The 13,199-nt window shown below is 43.4% G+C and overlaps 1 protein-coding gene across 6 annotated transcripts in view; it reads left to right on the forward strand.

Annotated features, from left to right (window-relative positions):
- The first annotated feature begins 10,893 nt into the window (after window positions 1–10,893).
- LOC125005957 (A-kinase anchor protein 13) overlaps window positions 10,894–13,199 on the forward strand; it is a 95,965-nt gene continuing 93,659 nt past the window's right edge. For 3 of the 6 annotated variants that reach the window (XM_047581639.1, XM_047581640.1, XM_047581642.1), the window contains exon 1: window positions 10,894–11,468. The gene's annotated coding sequence lies outside the window, so the exon portion shown is untranslated. The remainder of the gene's footprint in view (window positions 11,469–13,199) is intronic. The other 3 variants (XM_047581636.1, XM_047581641.1, XM_047581643.1) reach the window with 2 other exon arrangements.

Consider the following 13,199-nt stretch of genomic DNA (forward strand, 5'->3'; position numbering starts at 1 on the left):
TTAATGCAGTTTGTTTAATCCAGATAGTGTTTATACTGCTCTGTAACGTGACTGTAAAAGGCCTGATTCATCCAAATGTGCCTGAGCAAGACACTTAATCTCTAGATTTCTAGAAGCATTCTGGAGACACTGACATCATCTGAGAACTGAAACTACACATCTGGGGGGATTAACTAATATTGTTAGTCATTATGTTGCTCAGTTGTAGAATTTCCTTCAGCCTGAGGCGTCACCTTTCACGTTTGCATTTGAAAAAGTTCAAACCTCAAAGCCAAGTAATTTATGATAAAGAAGAAATAAACTTTCTGAAAGTCAACTCACAGATTTTTATAGTAATGAAATCTACTGTAGACACAGAATAGCTACTGCCAGCTCCCACTCAGCCAGCTATGACAGTAACAAGCTCGTATGATAATGCATCTGTAATCGTTCTTCAGTATTTCAGTATAATTCTGACAGGAGCCACAAATGAGGTGCTTTTATTTATTTTAATACTTCTACAGTTTTGTGTAATCTTAATTGCAGGTCATCAGACACATAAACTACTATTCAAAAGTTTTAGAACACTCCAATATTTCTTTCTATTTTAATTTAATTGTCTTGTATGCAGTTCAGTGTCTTGTTTAAACCAAATAAACAACTGAAGTTAAAAAATAAATTATCAACATATATCCCAAAAAATATTCTAAACTTTCGACTCTTCAGAGTAACCATCTTCGGGTGATTTAACATGTGAACACACTTGTGATAGTCTTTCTTTCTAAAATGGAAATCAAATATTTTTTCAGAGTTCTTCCCAAATTTTTTGACTCTTCACTCTTCTGTCCAGTTCTTCACAAACCAGCTTCATGGGGTTAAAGTCTAGAGACTGGACCGTCCACTCCATGTTTTCAAGCTTTCCATCTTGTTTTCATCCTGAGGTAGTTCTGGTACAGCTTGGACTAAAGTTTTGGGTCATTATACCGCAGGCTGTTCTAAAACCTTTGGCCGCTAGTGTACATTTTTAGCATTTGTAACCTCCTGCATCCTTCTCTGCTCAGCTGAATCCAAACCGGTTCTGAGATACTGCTAAATCAGCAATTTAAAGAAAGTGATACTGGTTTACTGTTACGTTAATTACTGAGTGACATTCGAATGTATCTCACTAGGAATAAAAATGATCATTCTGCAGGACATGAAAATTACTTCACTGGATGTTTCTAATGCAAATAAATTCTATGTAAAAGACGATATCGTGTGCAATTTGTTGCACTTTTATGCTGCATAATGAGTTTTAAATCCTCCATATACAGCCTCTGATTGTTTTCTCAAAATGCACTGCACGACAAGATAACACTCCACCGATGCACTGAATGCAAACCTGTCTTTCATCGCAGCGGACAATCTGCCAACTGTCCCACCCCCGCCGGAGGACATGGTACGGCCTGCAGTGGGACATCATTACAGAGAGTAGATGTCTTGCATAGAGGCAAAGCTCTCTAATCCGAAGGCCAGATAATTCGAGGGCAAAGAGGATTAGCTCCACCCCAGCAGAGCCATTGGCTAAATTTAGCCCCCATACTCCCCGTCTTCACCAGTCTCCAGTTAACCCCACCCTCCAAAGCCCCGCCCCTCCCTCCCTTTACCCATCCGTGCAGGGAACACTGTGCACCAATCACACGCTGCAGTTCACCGTTACGCCATCGTGACATTTCTGGGCCCATGCAGGCAAATAATCCAGTATCTGGGCCCAGTGTTCAGACTCTGCCTCCGGTTGCTGATAATGAGTCAAATTTGCTCTTTGGGAGGCTGCATTCTGCTGCGCTCACGTAGATGTGAGTTACCCCAAGAGGGGAAAATACATGTTTGGGTTCTCCCCCTCCGCAATGTGTCTGTCGTCCATTTGCAGAGCTTTGCCCTCTCGTGATCACGCAGGATTACGGCTGATGGTGGCTGCTATAGGCGTGCCTCAGGAGGAGGGGCAATCCCTGCTATGCATTGCATTGAGACTTCTCGTGCAAACATCCAGGAAATGAATAGCTTCCGGTGGGAGGATTCTGAGAAAGAGCGATAAACCCATCCTGCACATCCTCTATATTCATTCTCGAACTCCACTGTGTTCTACTTAGCTTCATTATTTTCCTCCCATGAATAACATGATGACTCCAGCATCATGTGGACTTTTTTTTTTTTTTTTTGCTTCTTTCCCCTGACCCTGCATATAATTAGCTACTAGCTGCCTGTTGATGATCGGGGACTTAAAGCCTGTTTCAGGGAAATGCAAATAACAAAAAACGATATGCATTTACTTTCTCTTCCTTTCTTGTCTGGCACGAACACAGTTGTTTGCGTTATATCTAAAATATAGCCTATAAACCCCTCCGGGTTTGCGCATCTCCTACTCAAGAGTCAGTTCCTGTAAGTTCTTCATTTTCCTTTTGTTAAGTGCCTCATCTTCTATACGTGGGTGCAAAAACAAGGCAGAGAAGAATACAGCACACAAAACACCACTGCTACAATTACTGCCACTGAGCTTTTTTTTTTCTGAATAGCCTCGGAGTTAAAGAGGAGGCACCTCTTTCCTCATAATGCTGGCTCTCCATCCTTGACATTTTGCGGTTCCCTCTCCTTCTGGTCTGGCTTTTGTTTGCGTGCGTGGTGTGGAGATGTTAATTTTATGACTGTCAACTGCACTGTAAAAATGGGAGTGTATGAATTTCCTCAGTACTGCGGAGCACATCTGAAACTACTAGACGTTATGTCCTCGCTTAGAAACAGAGCGGCGGGAAGTCAAAGTCAGGTCTTGTGTGTGTGTGTTTATTTCCCCCAACTGGGCTTCATCTGAATTATAAGCATGTAGTCACTGCGTCTTCTCACCTCCTGTTTGCTCCTAATTAAAGAGGAGAGATCTGAGGGAGTTAATCTGCTGCGCTGCAGTGAATGGAGGTGGGATGTTGAGGTGAGGTGGGAGGCAGCGGTAGTCTGACCTCCCCCCAAATCCCTCTCATCTGGTTGGACGCGGCGGCTCGGCTTTAGTCACCTGACCCGGTCTCTGGCGTGAGTCCAGGACAACGTGCGCACACACACACACACACACAGCGAGAGAGAGAGAGTATGAATTTGTGAGACAGTGATTTGTACTGTGGTGTGTTTAAACTCCACAAAGACAGTAAATCCAAGCTGATGGGATCAACTGGACTTACTGACCCGCGGCACAGCAGACACTGACGTCTTGTGGACGCGCTTGGGACTGAAACTCTTCATAAATGCTGTTAATTATAAAAACCACTATTGATTTATGTCATCGAGATCTGCGTTTTGATCTTTCGCTTGGCTCTGCCACGTCAGGCCTTTTGTGCCATTCTACACGGGGAAACACAGTTCACTGTGGATTTTTTTGGTCTTTTCGCGGTGGCTGTTGACACAGTAAATCGAAGCATGTCACCAGATTTATCCCCACGTGGGAAGACAGTGCTGGATGTCACCCGTTCCAGTCGGAACGCTGAATGACAGCGGTACGACTGGGGTGCTGTTATCTGCGCAATTATGCCACACGGTATCAAGGTAATCCTGAGGTACGTTTTGATGCTCCATGACGTTCTTACACGCTGAGATGAGGAAAATGAGGAACTGGTGGAAAAATCACACATCCAGAGTCAATTTGAAGTTGACAGTTACAGGGAATTGGTATGGAACACCCTGAGAATTGTTGTACCTGTACAGTTAGCATGTAAAAGGGGCTCCGCTGTAAGAAATGGTGGGTGGCAGATGAGTGAACTGTGCTACTAAGAAAACAGGCAGCTCCAGCCCAGAGGAAGCTTCTGGGGATCGTTTTGATCTTTACGCTGTCTGAAGTTTATCTGCTGAACCTGCGTCAGCTTTGCCAAAATAACAGTGATCAGAATCAGTCAGGGTATCTGGTATTTTAGGCTTTCAGTTTATTTTAAGATAATTGACGTTGTTATATTAACAACCACTGAATGTATTTTGAGACTGTATATAAAGTGAAAGGGATCAACTGCGTTCACATGGACACTGATGTTCAGCAAATTATTCAAATAAAAAGCCCAATATGAACAAAAGTGCCTCATGTAACCGCACTGGTTTGAACAGTCTAGTGTAAACTTTCTAAAATCTGGTGAATAGCATGATACAAGATGTAATCACCAATGGTTTCTCTCTGACCTGCTCTGTTAGCTTCACATGCAGTGCTACGACTCCCAAAGTTTCTCACATGATTTATCCTCATGCTGAAAACATGACTTGTCGCATACGTGAAATCACTCCCGCCAGAAGTAAAATATAAAAATATGTTTTTTTACTCATGAAAATGAGAACAATAGTAATGCACAGTGACTTGGATAAGTAACTTTAATATATTTTGGAAATAGTAACGCGTTAGATTGTTCCTACTGAAAAAGTGGTCAGATTAGGCCTACCAGTATCACTAGTCATCATAATGCAGACCTGTGCATTTTACGGCCCGCCGGCCACATACGGGCCTTGGGGCATCCCTGTTTGGCCCCCGGCATGTCAGTCTCATACCGCTTTCGGTGTGAAAGCGGTATGAGACTGACATGCCGGGGGCCAAACAGGGATGCCCCAAGGCCCGTATGTGCGGTACCGTAGACTGCTATACTCCCAAGCGTGAGGTAGGGCTAATTCACCGATGCGCTTCCATTAACGATCGTGTAACAACACATTTGATTTATTTGACTGAAAAAAAATGAACAAAGATCTCTTCAGCCTTTCAGAGATCAGTCTTTATGGGAGTAGACCAAAACTTGTTTTGAGCTGAAGCTTCTACAATGATACAGTCTGTCATGCACCAACATCAGACCCCGGGTGGACGGGTTGTTCGAAGCCACATCGAGCCGAGCCCATAAGATCCCGGGTCGACTGTAACCTGGGTCCTTTCACATCGAGCGAAAGGGGCTATGAACACAAATGAACAAGTCTGCTGTTCATGCAACACAACTGTGTTGCTTTTAATTTGAAAAGCCATGACGTATTATTTACACCATGGTGCTGTTAGAATCTGCGTTCGTTCATTCTTCAAAAAGGATGATTGAGACAGCTTCTTGCTATCTATTAAACATTTACTGAGGTTTACAGAAAAGAATTCCTACATGGTCCCTCCTTGGTCTGCTGAAGCTTTCCAAAGAGGAGAAAGTTTCCAACATTGCAATGCCTTACATCTAAAACTACAGATTGTGTTTTATTTTCCTCTTCGATCTACACCAAAATTCATAAATTTAAATACATATTTACCAGTGATTACCAGTAGCAGCTTATATCAAAATATATAATTTACTGCTTTTTACAAAGGGAGAAAATGAATATTGAGCAGAATTAAGTTGAAGTTGTCGTTGGTTCGACCCTCCAACACAGTTCAGATTTTTCATGTGGCCCCCTGTAGAAATGAATTGCCCAGCCCTGACCTAATGCCAGCTTTTTTTTTTCACCCCCCAGGAAGCGCAACTTCCCAGTATTATACTTCCAGTATTATAATTATCTTTCAGTCAGCACTTCACTCATTCAGCGCCCCAGGAGATGTCTCAACAGTGCACCGTTTCACACAGACCGCCACACCGGCCCAGACCTGTCAATCTAAGCCTCATGTACAAGGTGGGCCCCGCCCCTATCGCTGCTCAGCCAATCATGAGGCGGCATATTACGGGCTTACTCATAGGGCTTGCTCTGCCAGGTTCCCTGCAATTGGCCGAGAGTCTTCAGTCCCAGGCGTTGCAATATTAGCTGAAGAGACGCTAACAGTGCTGTTGGCACTGTCAATTATGTATATACACATCATCAGTTAGGTAAGTTTATGTTTATGGCAGTTGCCTGGCCACCCTACTATTGCACATATTTGAAGTAAAAAAAAAAAAAAAAAAAAAAAAGCCTGTGCATTATTTGAACAGTTTAATATTAAGGCAAAAGGGTAATAATACTGTATATGTATAAATAAGTCTAGATTAATGTGAAAGGTAGGTGGTCCCTACTTAATCTCTCCATCAGTTCGGGGGGCCTTTGTCTGAAAAACGTTGAAGGAATATGAATTAATCAGGCTTTATCAGCACTGACTATTCCTAATACTATGCCTCTCTTCTCCTTTTTGCTGCAGGTGCAACTCAAGCTCCAGTGTTCACCAGCCAACCTCTGTAGACTCTACTCCAGCTTCTGTTAACTTTTGTTCATTAAACTGTTTTTTGTTCCACAGCACCTGGGTCCTTTTCCAGAGTTTTGAACCGTCTCCAACGTAACAGATATGTCACTTGATGAACAAAGCCAGAATGGATGTGGACAGTACTGTCCATCTCAGTCCATCTCGGTGAGATTTCTCTACTGGGTGAATTCATTTTGGCAGTGAAGCTGGGGGAAATAAACGTTCTTCTTCTCCCACATTTCTCATTTCTGTGCTCCAAAGTGGCCAGAAACACTTTGCAACGTGTCCAGTGTTCTATTCTTTCCCATGTTTTTACAGGCACGTAAACACATGTCTCCTTAAATCATTTGACTTAGCGCCTATGAAACAAAACTCAAATTGGAACGATTTCTGTCTAATTGAAGAAATATTGTACATGTAAACGTAGCCATAGTCGCAAACTCTGAGAATTAACACCCAGTTCATGATCGCAGCTCAGTCACCCATCCCCCTTTTTATTATTTTTCCGTTCACCCTGCCTCTGCTTCACTCCTGCCTGCCAGCCACTCCCACCTCATCAGTCAACTCAGTTCGTCTATGCACACAGCTGCTCCCCATCCTCTGTAATCAGGCCAGGAAATATATTCACCAGTTCCACACGCGCTCCTTTGCCACATTGTTCTTTGCCATGCAAGACTTTCCCGCACTTTTCTGCCTGACCTGGCCATGACACCGTCTCACCTGCTCCGTCTGCCCCCCATCTCAATCTTCCTTTCCCAACCAAGAGTTCTGCCTTTTCCCTCATGGACCTGGTTCCTTTTTGCCTGCCCAATTGAGCGGTCGAACTTCCACACCGATTCTGTGCCTCGTTGTGCCCCACCGTTCATACACTGTCCATTTCACCAGCTAAATGTCTCTTTTTTAATGGTAAACAAAGATAAGAATGAGCATTAAGCTTGTTGCATACTCCCACCGCAGATCAACACAGAGCCTATGTGGATAATCTACACCCCATTGTCTTGACCATTAAACGGGGTCAGGATTAAACATCTCTACGCCAGATTTTAGGCCGCTGTGGTTCCCGACAACTGTGCGGACCCCGTCAGATCCACCCACCGGCTTAATTGCTATATCATTTAGAAGTTGTAAGTTCATCCCAGCCGATACCAGGCGAAAGGCAAGGAACTCGGGGCCTCTTGGGGCTGTCGCTCACACCAATTTATAATCATCCGTGCCTTTGGATGGTGGGAGTGAATCAAAGCATCCAGAAAAATCACATAGGGCTGACTACGATACAGGTTTAAAACCTTTACAACAACTTTTACACTGAGAGCTGAAAGCGCTCCGACTGCTCAGCCGCAATTCGGGAGACCGCCGTGGATGTTGGCTTGCGGTCTGACAAATTCGTACTGAATTTGGATATTGGAAGTACGGACTCGATCAAATGTTTCCCGCCTTCTTCCCGTGCGTTACTCAGTTCAGCTTCAACTTAAGAAAAACCAGCACGGACTGAGTGAGGAGATGAGCAGCTTTAAGAAGCCTTCCACTGAACTGTGAGACAGCTCATTCTAAAGGCACTTCAGCCAAATGATATGCCTCTCGGTCCGCTCCCCCCACCTCCCCCTCTCCTCTACCCACTAGCGAGTTTTTGTCACTCCGTCCAAGTGTTTACTCTGGCCGGGGTGGGGGGTTCAGTGCTATCTCTTCCATCCAAGTCCTCCAACTTACAAAACCTCTTTTTATCACCACACAAAGGCAGCTATGTACTTCTTTGTGTCATGCTTGTTACCCCATTTCTCGCTTATGTTCTGGCAGTCTGCAGACATCCTTGCGTCACACACACACACGCACACACGCACACACACACACACACACACACACACACACACATCCCTCCACTCCTCCTTCAGACTGCAATAATGTGTCTAAGTGCAGCTCAGCATGGCAGCAGATAGGGACCCTTTTCAATACCACCTGCCATTTATGTAACCTTCAGCTGGTTACAGGTGGAGGAGAGAGGCAAAGCTCTGGGCTCAGGCGCTCCTGGCGGGCGGAAGGCCCCAGACGCCTGCTGGGGCTCCAAAACAACTTTTCTGTGGCTCAATTTCACATACAGTGATGGAAAGAGTGCACCTGGTGTGCTTGTGACACTGTGTGCATGTGTCTGATGATGTGTCGGACGCAAGCTTGTTGTGCAGGGAGGAGCGCCAAAAACGACAGAGACTCGTCACATGTGCCTTTGCAAGGGTTGACGTGAGCGTAGCTTTACAACTGCTTCAACAATATTCTGGGTTTTCTGCGTCGTTTAGTCGACCGATGACATTAAAGCTTTTAACCGTTTCAAAACATCAGCAGCAATGTCTTTTTTTTTTTAAGGAGCAAAATGGAAAAGTAATAACCGACGCGTCCCGGAACGTTTTGTGAAAATGTTTCTCTCGTCTAAAATATTTCTAATATTTATTTCATACCGCTCTATCCATCAGGCTTAATGTAAGCCGTTGTTCTGTGCGCAGCAGCCAAAGACGCACTATTGGAGAAAACAGGGCATTTATTGTGATTTTCCATTTCTGGCACTAGGCATTTACTTGAAAAACGCGGCAGAGTGGTGTGATTTGTCAGTAATGCTTTTGTCACAGCTGTGATCCATAACGGCAGATAATCTGTGCCGAGAATGGAGTGAGACAGGCACGAACCTGGATTCCGAGTTGCAGAACTGACTCAGAAATATGTGTGTGACACTGACGGGTCAGTTTGTCCTTGTAGGTGACCAACTGTCAATCTGGAGTCTCAGTTGAGATGACAAAATATGGAAGTTGTTTTGGGGGAGAAAAAAATATGCCATCGAGAGTCCCTCTTTCCTGCCTTAGGGGCCACTGTGACTTTATTAACAGTGACTTCATCCGGAAGTGTGGGCTCACATGTTGGCAAGGCTCAGCTGAAAACCAATGATTTGTTCTTAGCCGCACAATAAATGGCCTGTTAAATTCACCTCACTCAAAAGATGCAGAAAAGGTTGCCTTTTGAACACATCCGCTGGTATTATCTGTTTCGGATTTGTTTCACAGCATTTAATTGAGTTTGCTGATGCCTGAAGGAAACATGTATTTATAAAAATGTGACCCGCTAAACCTCTGGAATGAAAGCTCCTTTTCAGATCAGTGGAAAGATAACGGAAAGTAAGGTTGTTCTAACCACTGTGCCGTTTATGACACAAGACCTCGTGTTTTAATTTCTTCCCACTTGACACGTGAAGTATAGAGAACGTTGAACAGTGGAAAGTAGATAGAGACAAGCATTTAAACAACAGCCTTTTCCAACATTTAATGGGTCTGTGCGATCAAGATTTCAAACGACATCCTTGGACCATTGTGGAGCACAAAATGCGTTGCTCCTTTCACATATCTGCACAGTGAGGCCATCTGTGCCAGCAGAGGGCAGTTTAAACCACAAGATGTTGTTTTCCCTCTGCCTGGAAGGTGTATGCAGTCATGATGAGGCAGCAACGAAGCCTCCCTTCAGTGCACCACAAACACCCACCTGATGGTTGCACCACTGGACAACACACCTAACTGTGATTCACTCTTTAATGGATTCCAGTTTCCACTTCTAACCCAAAACAGCAACCAATCAGTGATACAGTATTAAGCTACAAAAAAAAAGAAAAAAAAAAAGAGGAAAGGAAGTAAGACTTTTCCCTTGTAAATTCATAAAATATGTGTGCTGTAAAACAGTGACCCGTATCACACTCGGTGGCAGTGGTATTTCTTGTGACACTGGTACAGACACAATTTACAAGCCTTGCGTACAAGTTAATGCATTTTAATCCTTGTGTAGTGATATTAAAGCGTTGCAAGAAGACAAGATTTATAGTTGCCCTTTGAGCTCGATATAAAGCAGTTAACAGTCACAGTTGTGGAGAAATGTGCAGAGCGGGTGGAAACTGGTCTCTAGTTACAACAGAGCGAGGAGGGTGTGAATCCGGACAGCACAAAGAGACAAACAAAGATCCATGTAGCTGGAAAAATAGGCCGTGCTATAAATGCGGAAAGTCTTTTGAATATGCATTTCCACTTTTGTCAGGTTTATTTGGTCACTGGAATGTGAGATAGCAGTCAAGTCCTTAACAGCTGGTGGCTACATTTTTTTTTTGCTTGACTTTCAAAATAAAAGCATCGCGTTTATAGTTAACCTAGCGGCTACAGCTGGAGGAAGATGTAGTCTTACCATTAACTATATATTTGACAGGATCAAAGACTAGACAGAATATACAAATACACACTGCCGAAACTGTCCTTCCTATGTTGACTTTTGAGCGCACTGTAGTCCTTTTAAAAGTTAAGACACAAAGTAAAGAGAACAAAAATGAGTCAAATTACAAGCCGTCAAAACAAAGAAAATGACATATTAATTTAGTTTCAGCCAGCCTTAGGATTTATGAAAAGCTCAGGTGTCAAATGTACAGCCAGCGGCCTGTCAGAGGGTCCAATCTGGCCCGCAGCATAAATTTGCAAAGCGCAAAAAATACACTGCAGTTTTTCAATGAAAAATATTACATTTTTTATCTACTCTATTTCCAACATAGTCACTGTTTTAGTCAGAGAAGTGGACAAAACACAACACTGAGACATAGAACTAAACAGCAGATAGCAATGTGCCCAAAATGCACACATTTTTCATTCAGTTTCACTTCTCTTTTTTTAAAGGATAGTCTATTGAATGTAAACAATCTCTTAATTTAGTTGTTCGTCTTTGCACTAAAACAAATGGAAGACATACGAAGTACTTGTTACATACTGGTTATTTTCTTAAAATGAGTTTGTGTGAAGCCTATTCGAGGGCGTTTAATTGTGAAAAGACGCTCAGAGGATGTTAATAAGTTGTCGCGAGCTTCTTCATCCTGACGCCGAGGAGCAACTACGATCACGACACGTTCTCGCTGAACAGGACAGTCAAAGTTTCACAATATTTCACACGAGCCTGTGCGCAGACGTTTATAAATATATATGTTTTTAAACTCCCTCAAGTTGTTTTGGAGGCCTGCCTCTCGACCGTGACCTCCCGAGGAAACTCCCGTGGAAGAAGTGGAGCCCGTGATAGTAGTCGGTCCTCGTGCAGACTCCTCCCTTTGAGTTGTCCTGGGAAACACTAACAACTGTAAGAAAAGTCAGTCCAGCTCCTCAACGAGGGACACTTCAGTTGGAGAAAAGCAGAAAAAAAAACAACAACTTTCAGCAAAAGACGTTTCGGCCTCGGCTCCAGAACTGTGCAACTTCATCCAATAGGAGGATTATTATGCGTTCAAAAGCTTCTTCTTCTTCTCCTCACTGAGCAACAACTGCTGGAGGTAAGAGTCGGCTGCTATGAACTGTAATGTGAATGGAGTCGGTGCCGCTGTTTTCTTCACTGGTGCTTCAGACAAGTTGTTCAATGGCGCTGGGGTTTTCTAACTTGTTGCTTGGTAGCCATGACATCCTCTTTACTGAGCCTGCAGGGCCAAATGTGGACACTTCTCACGTTTCAGTGGACTCAAAGACAGCGAGCGAGAGCACAGAGAGACAAGCAGCCCGAGATGATACGATACGACACAAAAGAGAGAACAGGAGGAAAACAATAAAAAAAATACGAAGAAGAAGAAGGGATGTTAAGTCAGAATAGCAACTGGTCTGTGTTTTTGTGTGTTTGTTTTTTTTTTTTTATGCTAAGAGCTCTCCAGTTAGCACTGGAAGTTGTTAAAGAATATGCTTTTGGAGATTTAAAAACATTTAACATTATTAAAGGACATACAGTAAAGCAGAAATTTATATTCACATACTTAGGACATGAAAATGAGCCTTTAAAAATGCATTTCTCCACACGTTTCTGGGGAAAATAGAGCTGCTTCATAACATTAATCAATGTAATAAAGGTCATAAAATGACCTTTATGACTGTTGGAGCAGATATGCTTTGTTCACCGCTGATAATGATGTCTTAATTGTCTATATAAGAATAATTATGCAGGCTATACCCCCAAATGAAATCTCCATTAAGCACAGCAAGATCATCATCAAGTGAATGGAAGGACATGTTTCTGTTCCCTTGAGGCTGTTTCTTTTTTTTTTCTTTTTTTCCACGGAGGAAGTCCAGCTGCAAGAGTTGATTTCACTTCATGCTTTTTGTTTCTCATGCTAGTGGGAAGATGTGCTCTCATGTAAGCATAAACGGTAGCCTTCTAATTAATTTACGCCCGCCTGACCTCACTCACTCAAACGCGTTCAAAGGGGCAGGCGCATAAACATGGCTGCCTTCTGGCTTTGCCCATGTCGTAACACACCCATAGGTTTGCTCTGAAGTCGCGGCGCGAACCTCATCTTCCTCACTTCCTGGGTTACTTGGACTTCATCCCGCTCCGACTGAGCCCCGAGTACAAGCTGCTGCTGCGAAACCGATCAGTGGTCTGTTCAAACAGAGTCAGCTGAGAGTCAGACACTCACAATCCAGCGTGTTACATATTTCCAGTTTCTTTCAGGATTATCTCTTGCCGCAAAATCAACACTAATCTGACAAGTGATTTTACACTTCCTTAATACCTGCATTAACCCCCGCAAAAAAATGATATTGGATCCTTCAGTCCCACACTAATATTTCACCTTAAACTGTAACCACTGGGGTAGTTTAAAGTAGAAAAGTAAGCAGACGTAGCGAAATTTAAAGGGACAATTGAGGTGATGTGAGGACAGATGACGTTACGCGCTCTTTGTGGGTCATTACTTCAAACATTCTTAAGAAGTCATTGCAGAGATTACTTATAGTCATTGTTGACTTAATGGAACAGGCTCTGCTGTCCATCCGGCAGCCCAGTCATCCACCGTCTCTGTGTCTCATGGTGGATGCCTTTCACTGTGGGATTCGCCTGTCTTACTGAGTCACTGACTGTGAATGTAGGCCAGCTATTCACCATCCCCATATTATACTGTACAGAGGACATGGACCATGTGAGAGGAGGAAATGGACATGACGTTACTCCTTCCTAACACTTCTGACACACTGTCGGGTGTCAGATGTACAGTAACACTTAAGCTATTAGTGGCTAAATT

Source organism: Mugil cephalus, chromosome 3 (assembly GCF_022458985.1).
Source record: "Mugil cephalus isolate CIBA_MC_2020 chromosome 3, CIBA_Mcephalus_1.1, whole genome shotgun sequence".
In the NCBI taxonomy this organism is placed as follows: Eukaryota; Metazoa; Chordata; class Actinopteri; order Mugiliformes; family Mugilidae; genus Mugil; species Mugil cephalus.